The sequence below is a fragment of the Apis cerana genome, linkage group LG5, assembly GCF_029169275.1.
Source record: "Apis cerana isolate GH-2021 linkage group LG5, AcerK_1.0, whole genome shotgun sequence".
Classification (NCBI taxonomy): Eukaryota; Metazoa; Arthropoda; class Insecta; order Hymenoptera; family Apidae; genus Apis; species Apis cerana.
Window position 1 is genome coordinate 2,693,996 of NC_083856.1, and position 12,748 is coordinate 2,706,743.

The following is a 12,748-nucleotide window of genomic DNA, read 5'->3' on the forward strand; positions in this document are numbered from 1 at the left end:
GTTATAAAAATTAAATTCTACAAAAATGGATGTAAATGTATTTCCTTCGCAAAACGCGCGTTTATTTCCATGTTTATCTCGACGAAAGAAATTACCCAAATTGGTTGCATCGATCAAAACTTGTCGTACAACGGCATTTATAAATATATTCGGAAGAAGAAATGAGAATTTGTGCGCGGAGGTCATTCCACTTTAGAAATTCAATAATTACGGGTGGACGGGATACGAAGAATTCGTAGAATACGTAGAAATTCGTAGGAAGAGGATGGGGGAGAGGATCGATTTTATTAGTTTTCGATGGTGGCATCCGGAGGGGGAAGAAACGAGCAGGGCCATAATAATATTGTTCTCGATCCTGGAAATGCGGCCTAAGGAATTCCGCGGTCTGTCGAACTGCGAAATGAGCCGAGACACTTCATCCCTCTTTCCGCTACCATGGCCACGAATCGAGAAACGAAAAAGCTTCTCGAGCTTTATCAATGAAAATATTCGCAATTTCTGTTTATCTGCAAAAATTGATACCGCATTTTGCCGACGATATTCCTCTTTCTCGATCCCATCGATCGGCTTCTCGTTATTCTCCATCCAATTCGCCCCTCGTATCGATTTCTAGAAATATTCAAGTGTATATCATATATCGGTGAGTTTCCAATTCTTTTTTTTTTTTTTTGGAAATACGATATTTAATTGTTTGGTCGATACATTACTTTTTTAACGAAATATTAATTACGTAGTAACATCAAAACGAAGTATGCGATATCTAATGGAATTTCGATCGTCAACAGTGATTTTAGAAAAGTGATTTAAACGATAAATTTCATTAGCTCTCGTTTTCGATCTGTTCTTTTAGATTTAGACTTTTCTTAGACGCGATAATTATTCATAGGATACAAAATCAACATGTAAATGATGGTGAAATATCGAAATTTAAATTTAAAAAGAAGAAAAAATACGTACAATTATAAGACTCGTTTATAATAACGTGCAATATTATTTGCTTCGTTTTTCAATCGTGTATAATATAGAATATGGAAATTCATTTTCATTCAGGGAGGAATTATTATCGAGAATCAGTTGTTGAACGAGAATTATATCCAGATTTCATTTTGTTATAACTCTTCGCATTATGATAATCGTAGTGCTAATATAATAATAATAATCCAAACTAAAATTATATTATTCCATACAATACCTTTAATAATAATTTCTTAAATTTAAGAAGACCCTCTAAATTCTATTACAACACTAATTATCGATCTTTAAAAATCTTCGTCCTCGAATAATCGTCGAATCGTACATACAAAAAGAAAATCCTAAAATCCCCGCCCCCACTTGACCAAATTTAGATTGGTTGAAACAGCATCCCTCTCGGAAAGAAACCCAAATCCCTCGCAAACTTTTTAATTCAATCTCTCGCCTTTAATCAATTTTAATTCGGCGGGAGGTCGGATCGAATTTGAACAGCGACGAGAGGGGGAAAGGGGGCGGGAGCTCGGCCAGAAAATTTCCATCCCCCTTCTTCTTGCCGCCGTATTCTTATTCCGCGTGGTACACGCGATAACGAGCCGGCGGCCACCACGACTTTTCCCCTCGAATCGAGCCACGAATCTCGACCCAGTTTTCCGGTTACAAAGGGCCGACACAGAATATATCCCTCGTTTAATTTCAGGCGCGCGCATGTGTGTGTGTCTGTGCGCGCGCGACCCTACGGGAAACCGGAAGGATCGAATCGATGAAAGTTTATAGAGGCGAGCCGCAGGATCTGCCGTTTCTTGCCCCGCTTTCTCGGAAACAATGGAGTTTCTCAGGTGAGTACGTGATCCGGTTGAAATTTGATAAACAGGTGGAAGATACATTTTGGAGGATGAGGAAGGAAGGGCTTTTTCATTTTCATCTTTCTGATTTTGTAAAAATTGATTGCATATCTATGCATCGTTAGTTTTCTTCCTCGAATTAACATTAACAGCGATCCAGCTCGCCTCGGTCAGGTTTTTCCGCCATTGTTACAAACTTTCGTTCACGAATTTAAAAAAAAAGAAAAGGATGGGAAGAGATTACGAGATGGAAAAGAAATGTTACATTTAGCGTGGGAAACGTGCTCGTGGAGATGACGCAAAAGGCAATTCGGCACATTCACGATCGGATCCATGGCTGGTTAAGTGTGGTAATATCGGTAGTAGATTGTTAAGCCCGGTGAAACTCGATCGTCAATCCGATCCTGCGTAATTCAATTGAAACTGCGGCTCGATCGAACTCGATCGGAGTTGCCTGGTTGTCGATTAAAAAAGAGAGAGAGAAAAGAGCAGCCGGAAGGGAAAATGGACCGCAGCGATCAGTGTTTATCAGGCTATGATGATTTATTTTCTTTGATTTTGATTTTTCTTGTTAATCCAAAAAAATTAATGTGAAATACTTTTCTTTCTATTCGTATATTTTAAGAAATTTATGAATTTTTTACTTTTTATTTTTTGAGACACATGAAAAGATGCGTTGAGATGTCGTTAAACTAATTATAAATAGTTTATTTTATTTCATAATAACTAAATTCCATTCGTAATAAATAAGAAACTTCCACAATGGAAACGAAAATCATTTTACTCAAATTCATTGCAAAAGATCTCATCTTATTCAATCATCGAGAATAACAAAAGAAAAAAAATATCTCAACAAGATACGAAAATTTCATCATGATCCATCTACAAGAAGTACAAAGAAGATAAAATCGAAATCCAAATAAAGTATATTATAACGAATTTAAACGTCACGATATTATCCCAGAATACTCGAATCGAATCCAAAATATATATATACATCCCCCGTTATTCACGATAAATTTCTCAAATCCTCTTCCATATCCCTTGCACCCCCTCAAGCAACTTGGCCAATTGTCTTTTTTTAGGAATGAAGATAAATCCCTGGACCTCTTTAAAATCCTATCGAATCTCCCCCTCCCCAGATCATCGTCGAGAATCCACGGTTCGTTGAAGCATCGAGACAAAACTGGAGGGGGAGGATTATCTGCGTTTTGAATATTTCAATCGGATAAATAATTCGAGTCTGCCCCGTATCGAAACTTCGTAAACTCGGTTGTCGGAACGATAGGCCGGATCAAACGATTTGAATCCGGTCGATCCGTCCGAAGAGGTATGTGGAGACGGATGGGAAAAGATGCAGGGAGGAGGAGAGGGGGGAGAATGTAAAATTTATCCCGGGTGGAAAGTTCGTCGCGTACTACTGAAATATCTGATCCATTTAAGTTTCTGAAAACGATCGTGAAAACTGGGTGACGCGGGGATCTATGGAGATTGTTGGCATGTCGACCACGGGTTTTCGAATCGCACGGAATATTCGAATCAATCACCTTGCGACGCCTCTCCATCTTATTAAAATTTGTTTCTCATCTCGAGTGGCTTTTACTTATTTTCTTTTTCTTACTTTAGAAGAAATTTTCGGGACCGTTTTGATAAGCGAGAGAATGGTGATTTTGAAAAAATCGAACGTTATTAATCCCGATTCCTTTTTTCAGAAAAATAATCAATGAGGATAATCTTTTGAAATTGATCCATTAGAAGCAATTTTCTCGCTAAAAAAGATAGATATATCTTTTAATTAACGTATATATATACACAAGTAACGTGAAATTATTAGGAAAGGTTCGAGTTTCCGGAATAAGCAAACATTTCCTTTGAACTTCGATCTATATAACGTGCATATAGACGTTCGAGACGTGACCACGAGCATCGGAACTTGCGAAAGTATCTCTGTTAATAGACGTCGGCCACGATGAACTTTTGATATATGTAAATGGATGAGTAATGGGCGGAGTGAATATGTCGGATGACAGATGGAAGTTTGCTCGCATCGGTTTTAATGATTTATGACCGGCTATTATCCCGAGAACCCTTGTCTTACGTAATTTCTTCGTACGATCGTTATGAAATCTCACGTAAAGTCACGTAAATTCTCGATGATCGATTTCAATTTTTAAATTTAGAAGATGCGTGAAAAATTATAAAGCTTTTATCTTTATACCAAGTGTAATTCTTATTGGAAGATCACTTTCTCCGATCAATTTTTTTAATATTTCTTTCCACTTGAAGCGTTGTGTCAAATAACTTATTAACAATACTATGAATATTCGTTGAATTAATAATCGAATCAAGAGGATTGATGATAAATAAACGCATTAAAATAAACGAAAAATAAGGCGGTTAAAAAGAGGTTTCCAGAGGTAAAATTTCAAAAAGCAGCATAATATCGCGCTCACGAATATATATATATACTTATTATACGTTGGCATAGAAAGATAAGTATGCGTGTACGTGTGACCACTTTTAAAGCGAAACAGAGTATTGCACACCATTGAACGTATAATCCGCAATATTCACCGTGTACCATCACCGAAACAGTGACCATTCACGTGTATCCACGAGGATAGTGACTGCTGTGTAGATTGTTAATATTTAATACAGCTGGTGGGACATAATACGGGACACATATTTACTTTTGAAGAGCTTTGAGGGTAGTTTTAGTTCTACTTCCCATAGATTTACGACGCGTTGTTATAAGCAAACATTTTGCCAGATCGTTTGAATTATTATCCTCTCTTGGACGAGAACGAGAATATTATATAAAAATGAACTCATTTATGTCAAAACCTCGAAACCTCTTTCGTACAAATATATAACCATCACTCTTTTACGAGTATCAAAGTCATACGGTTAATCACGTGGAATTATAATCTGGAAATGACTTGGAAAATCGAATTGTTTAATCTGAAATGCAAGATATACGATTTATGCAATAACCTAAACCAATTGGACAATTCGACCGCCCTCTAAAATTCAAGATCCTCAAGATAATAAAGAAGAGTCAAAAAGTAGCAATACTTTTGAAGATTGCACTTTCGCCATCCCAATCGATTCACGGAGCCAAGAGCGTAAGACACGGCGATTATCCACGTCGCAGGAATTTCCCTGCACCTTTCTTGGTCAAACTGGATTGCGGAAATTGGATTAACGAAGCGGTTAGCCGCACACCGGCGCTCGTCTGATTATTTCCAATGACAAATGACCCGCAGAGGCTTGGCTAGTGTGTGGAGTACGGATGGGCACATTTGCCACTGATAGCACGTACCATTCCTCGATTCTAAGTCACCTGCGGATAAAGACGATGTTATACTGTGTGTGTGTATTTCGTTTTAAACCGCGACCTCCCTCCTCCTATTGCGGCTACTTTGCGAGTGCGAAACTGGAACAATATTTCCTAGATAAATTTTAGGGGTCCCGAAGCGGAGAAAGAAAATAGTTGGGCTATTGAAACTTGGTGGAAGGTTGATTCAACGAATTTGTGCTATGGTATTTCAGAAATATTCCACAAAATGTAATAATTTAATTGTGGAACCAGTGATGGGAATATCTATGATAATTATAGTTCTTGTTGTTGTATGCATTATGGTTATTATGATGTGAAGAGCTAGTTTCAGAGTTGAATATCGTCGATGATATTTCATTTCGTATTTTTGCTAATTTATTCATTTGTAACAATGAGTTTTTTTATTTTCCATTTAACGATGAAAGAATAAATTGACGATCTTTGCCAAGATTCCAATAAAAGGAATCACTTTGCTAAGAATTATTCTGTAAAATAATTTTATATCTCTAATTATTGAAAGAAAGTGACATGTGCACATTTATACTTATAGTTCTCCATACAGATATCTTATAAAAATTGAACGTTATTTAAAATTGTGAAATTATTTTCGAAAATTCACGATTCCAAATGTTGTTTAAATCGCGTAATTAAATCGTACAAAATATCTTTTGATTCAATAACCACGAATAATTATCAAACTGCGATTATTTGTAATACTGCATGAAACTGCCTCACGTTAAACGTAATCACGGAAAATAATTCCACTCGAAGAAGCAAAGAAAGAAAAAGTAAAATTCCATTTCCTTTCCTCTTCTTATCAATTAAAAACGCAAACGCTTTGTCTTCACCGAAGAAACGAAAGAGTTGAACGAAGAGGGACAATTGTCCGTTTGAAATAAATGGCGGATGGAGTGGAGATACGCCGTGTAAAGAAAACACCAAAGGGCTATTTCTTCCTCGATGTTTACCCCCGTACCGTGAATATATCGCGGTAGGAACGTGAATTTATCTAGTGGAATAATACCGGTCGTTCCTCGGATGGCTGGAGTCACGACAGTGGCTCCACCTAGTTCTTAGCCTTCGTGTCACTTTGGTAATTCGGCGATGCACATTGGTCGTGTCGTTTCGTCGAGAGGCAAAACCTTGCAAGATGTTGCATTTCTTCCTTCGTCCAGCCAATTTTCGCCCTATGAGACACTGTTCCCGTGTGATAATTGCATTCACCCCGGATCCTTCGGGTGTAGCTATTGGGAGAAAGGTGTCTTAATACGGAGTATTACGACGAGATAAATTCTAAGATAGTATTGGTTGTATTTATAAGCACAAAGATTTTCAAGAAATTTTCAACGTTTCCTTTTGTGATGTCAGATTATTGCGATAGGAAGAAAATTTTTAGCGAATGTTGGGTATTTTATTACGTATAAAGTATGAAAGGTAGGTTTTTCCGTTGATCCGTTTACAATGATAATACCAAAGTTGATAATTAAACGAATGCAAGTCTGTTGTGCATTTGTAATTTCGTTTTTAACGTCTGCACAGTCGTTTTAATAGCGAATTATCAAAGATATTTATACTTTGGACTGGCGGCGAGTTGGCAAAAGCGAGAAACAGTTTGAAAAATTGAAGTGCTCGAACGCATTTGGCGGTCGTTGACTAAAATCGACACTTGGCCGATACGAATGCATTTGGCTATCGTTTACCAGAATCGACGATTAAACGAAAGAGGTTAAAGGTCGTTGTCCATTTAACACATATCCTAACGCGTATTCACAAATTTCAAAATTTAAAATTTAAAAGATATTTGGAATACTTGGTAGCGATACATTTTCATCTAAACTTGCTCTGCTTTGAAAAGATGCTTGGAAAAAATAATATACGAGCAAAACTGTTAATTTCTCAACTGGATAACAGGGAATCGTACGAGACTGCGATAATTTATTATAAATTACGGGAATTGGGGGAGGAAGGGGGAAAAATGGGGATCAAAATTTGTTGAAAAGGGCCTCGTGAAACGGTTAATTAGCGAGGATTGGCCAAGTTGAAAAATAAATAGCTCGCGATCCGCGTGGAATGGATAAAGCAATAATGGAAGATAAATTTAACGGGGAAATCTGGGGTGGCGAGCCGTTTCCCCGGTTATGTGTTGCGAAGATTTGGTGGAACACGGGGAGCGTAAGCGAATAATAACTAGAATTTCTCGAATAATAACCAGATTTCGTAGACTTTCAACGATGGAACGAACCTACGCCACAATTATTCCACGTGCGAGCATCCTCATCGATCTTCGTCTCGGGACAACAATAGCGGGATCGGGCAAATAGGATGCGAACGAATGTATTGAGCTGAAGCATGGAATATGCTGGAAGTATAAACAGTGTCCTGTAGTTTTAAAAAATAATCGGATATATTTAAATATGCAGAAACGTTTCTTGCCTATAATCGAAGAATTAACGATTTTTTATATAATTATATAATTATAAAATTAAAAATTATATAATTTTTATATAATTAGGATTTTATTGATTAATATATTCTTTAATCCGTTTGATGTATAATAATATTTTTTTCAATTACAAGAATACATATTCAATTTTTAAATAGATATCATATTTGACGAATAAGTGGTTAAAGTTTAACGCATATTATTAGTTATTTATTAACCAGAATATTGAATATTTCTATTTAATTTCTGCTGTTTAGCATCCAACTCAGAAGCAATATACGTTATTATATCATATAAGTTTATTATAAATAATCCTTTTTCATTTCAGTTAAATACTTATTAAAATTCATTATGAACGGATAGTATGTAATAAATGTTGCAAACTTTTTGAACAATGCAATAAATCCTTGCATAATTATTTTTGGTCAAAAGTTCATCGAAAAATTAACTTTTCTCCAAACGATCGATTTTAATTGAGAGGAAGAATATTCTTCACATCATGTATTATTATTATTATTTTTCATCATATTTTTCATTTACATTTTTTCAAAATTTGTATTCTTTTTTTTTTTTTGAAAAAAAAAATTAATAAAATGGGGAAATATACACGTATATATACGTGTTACGATTATTGATACGCAAAATTTTTAACATTTATTAGAATATTAAAATGCAACGTAATATTTAAAAAGATATATTACGATCTATATGCAAATTTTAAATATCCATGATTTTAGTAATTTAAATTAACGTCCATATTATATTATAAAAAGATATAAACATCCTGTTGAAAACTAATAATATTAATTTAGGAATTTATTAAATTAGAATAATTAAAACGTACAAATTTAACAACTAACATAAAATTTTCTGAAAAAATTTTCTACGTTTCCTCTACGAATATTCCAAGCTCGATCACTCATTATACCTCCCAAACTCCTCCCCAAATTCTCATTCCTCTAGAAATTAAATAATCTCTCGAATCACGAATATCTGGCAAATGTTTAATCGATTTCAACCGCTGGTTCGTAGTCAACCGATCGGATTTCACGCTGGAAAAACCAGTCACGTCGCGTGCAAGTATGAACAAAATTAAACGAAAGTTTTTAAGCGAGACAGCATTGACCGTTGTACGACTAGTATTAATTAAAATTGTTTGTTCGACGTGTATAGTGGCGATTATTCGCCTGTCTGACAAGGGTCCACGGGCCGAAGAAAAGCGAGGGAGGGGGTTGAAAAAGAACGGGGAATAATTGGAACGTGGCCGCGTGTAAAAATGACACGAGAGCCGAGTGAAATTCGTTGCGTACAACTTTCCTGCTTTTAATGAACGAAAGTAAATGGGGAAATGTTTAATTGGAAAAATTAAAAATCGCGGATAGTAACTATCGAAATATCGCAGACATTGTGCAATTTGTTTCCTGACGTTTGTTAATATCGTTTCAATGTATTTTAATTTGCTTAAGGAGAGAAAAGTTTTCCCATCGTGTTTTTCGATAAGTTATCCTTCATTTTGATAGGTATAATATATCTCTCATTTCCGTGATTAAAAATTTTTTAATTATCGATATAGAAATGTTTGTGAAGCGTTTTTTCCTAAAATCGTGATTTTTTCGTGTTTATATTATATCGTTGCAACAAAATATAGTAGGATATAACGCATGATAATGGATATTTTATTGATAATTTTTACAGTAATTCGAAGAGTGATAATAATTAATTAATCAAATTGAATAATGGAAAACTTTTGAGAAATCGCATTATCTTTAAACTTAACCGAATCCAATCTTTAAAATTCTACAAAAGTAACGATATTATTTCCATATATCTGCACGTTTGATTTCAAATCAGAAAGTAATTTCCTCGGAAAATGGAATTTACGAACTCGTTTCCCGACGACCCCTAATACTAATCCACCCTATCTAGATATAAAAAGAAAATTCAATAACGTGTTCAATATAAAACTATCACGCGAGATATTATTGCAAAAAAAAAAATATCACGTTCACAAAGAGAGAAAAGATAAGAAATAGGAAATCGGTGTCATTTCTTTCAGAATTTTATCAAAGACGGATGATTCGAGACGAATACCAGATGAAATAAAATTATTTCTTTTAACTTTTAAAAAACAAACCTGCCTAATTATTTCACTAAAAATATTAACGACATATGCAACAGATATATAATAAATATATCGTACGCAACAAAAATTAATATTAAAAAAAGGAAGAAGAATTCTGATGATTTCTCATCTCCATCGGGAATTAATTATTTCTGAGAATCATTTCGTGAAAATTATCCACCAAGTAAAATAATCAACCGAGTATTGTCAGTCGTTGGAACCATGATTTTCTCGCTATATCCAAAATGGCGAGCGGCAATTTTTGAATTAAGGAAAGCTAAGTGTATCCCCTGAAACGAGGATAATTAGAAAGTTTATCTGGAGAGAGATCCCTCCGTCTCGTAATCTTATTCGCATTAATTATTTTCCCTCCGGATCTGATTAAGGTTGGTCGCCCCTCTCTTTCGTCGAAAAATGTCGAGGGGAAGAAGAGGGAGGGAGAAAGCGAGAAAAGCTCGAGGGAGACAGTGATAAAAAGTCTGGATAAAAAGAAGGATGAAAGTTGGGAAGAGTTCAAGGGGCGTGAAGATAAAATGTGAAGGAGAGGAGTAAAGAAGAGAGAAAAGTAGAAAAAGGGATGAAAAGAGGGGGAGGAGAAAGAAGGATTGAAATAAAGGGATCGCGGAGGGGAAAGTTTTGCGGGGAAAAAAGGCTGCACGGAAATTATCCGTGATAATGGAGGATGAGAACAAAATACTGAATGAGAGAGAAAGGGAGGCAAGGACAAGGTCGATGAGAAAATTTACGAGATCCACCGATGAAAAACGAATTTTTAACGGAGGCTTTTAACGATGGAAATTTTGTGGAGAGGGATTCGCGTTCGTTTCGTTACTTTTTGTTATCGAGATAGATTTTAATTGTACAAAAAAAATTGATAGTACGAAGATAAATTTATTTCCTTTCGTTCCAATTTTTTTTTTCTTCCGAATTAATAGCGACAATTAATGTGGAATTTTTTATTTATCCGTAAAATAGAAAATTTTTAATATCTCTTTCAATATATCATATCTTGTAATTTCCAATCTTATATTAAGAAACCGTTCAATTATTTAGAAAATTTAATAATCTCTTCATTTCGAACTTAGTATTAGTCGATAGTATTTACGTTAATTTTCTGATTTTACTCATAATCAGGTTATCGGTTTTCATTTCAGCGTTTTGTTAGCGCAACTGGAAACGTTGAATTTTCGATGAAACTCGAAGCTTCGAGTTTGCGCTGGTTAAAAGTAGACTACGCAAATTGATTGTTTTGCTTATATCGACTACAATGCACTAATGCCAACAAAGTGATACGAAATTTTATTGTTTTATTGAAAATTCCAAATGGAAATATTCCTCTTGAGAGGAATTTCCATTTTAATTTATCTTTATCGACAATTTTGTTCCCTGCGACGATTTTAAATAATTTACTTTTATTCATTATTTTTCCTCCCCTCCCCCCGCCAATTCTTTCCCCGAATCTAAAAACAACACCGACGAATCGGACAAAATTATCCGTAACGGAACAAACGGAGATCGATAGAGTTTCCATAATCGGGGAAAATCGAACGAATAAGTTCGATTAATGAAACGAAATTGAAGAGAAATTGTGGCAGGGACGAAAGATGGCCGTGCAGAAGAATAGCGCGACAAGGGGCTGGAAATTGATAAAAACGAGGGAGGAGGGTATAACAATGAGGAAAAGAAGAAAAAAAGGGGGAGGAAAAATGAAGAAAGGAACTGGGGAGGAAGGGGGAAAGAAACTTGTTCCCAACTTTTCACTTTCAGTTCTCGGCTCGTCGACAGGAACTGACGTCGTTTCGTTTATTAATCGCCTCGATTCTACAACAGACGAACGTAAAACTTGCAGTTACGCAATTTGTCACGGAGACGGGATTCTATTAAAATTGACGAAGCGTTGACTGACTCTCAGAGGAGCTAACTTTTCAATTAAATCGCGGAAAATCGAGAAGTTGGCAAATAATCCGAATGAAACTGGCTGGGTGTACTGCCATTAATTCGATCGATTTCTGAAAAAAAGAAAATAATTAATAATTAACGAATAAATATATTAAAAGAATTATCATGGGAATTTTTGCATGAATAAATTTCATGTTGTCAATGAAATTTTTAAAGGAACAAATTTGCAAATGTATATTTTATCGTCAGAAATAATTCGTCGATTATTTATTTATAATCGATATCTTTGATTATCATTTTCAAAATGATACGTGAAGTAGTTTCATTTCTTTCTCTCTCTCTCTGTTTTTCTGGGCCTCGAAACGTTAACACGACTTTGAGACACATCTATCGAAAGGGATGATCGATTGTCCACTAATTTCGATTTCTTGAAATCACTTTTAATATCTTATAATCAATCAAGATTACCTTTACATTTTCTTAGTGCGCTAAGAAACGATATCTCTTATTAAACTTTTTTCGAGAGAAGATTTCAAAATTATTGAAAGTATCCTAAAATTCAAATAATATAACCTAATTCTTACGATTACGATAACAATTCATTTACAATATTTTTGAAAAATTCAACATATACTGAAGCAGTATTGTGATCGTTGAGAATTTAATTAAAAATATACAAATATTCGGAGAAACGAGTCGTGAATAAATACATTAAAATAATAATTGAGAAGCAGTAAAGAGACCCAAGGAAAGAAAATGTGTAATCATAAAATTCATAAATCACAAAGCAACCATAAACCCTTAAACGCATTCGTTTCATTTGGCATCCTCGGCATCCGATCCAGAAAGCTTGGAGAGGCAAAAAGGAGGGGGACAAAAAGAAATAAACGGGTTGATAATTTAAAAAAAGATGTCGTTCTTTCATCCAGTGGACGAGAAGAATTTGCGACGAAAGGGGGTTGGAATCGGTGAAATTCCAGCTGGGAAATGCAAAGGTAGAAAAACACGTGTCCTTGGTCGTGTCTCTGGAAGCCTTGAAACGCCCGCATTCCAGCTCGCGTGAGAACGAACGTTAAAGCTTAAGTGCACCGGATTTCGTCTCGCTCGTAGAACAGGCGATGCTTTGAAAT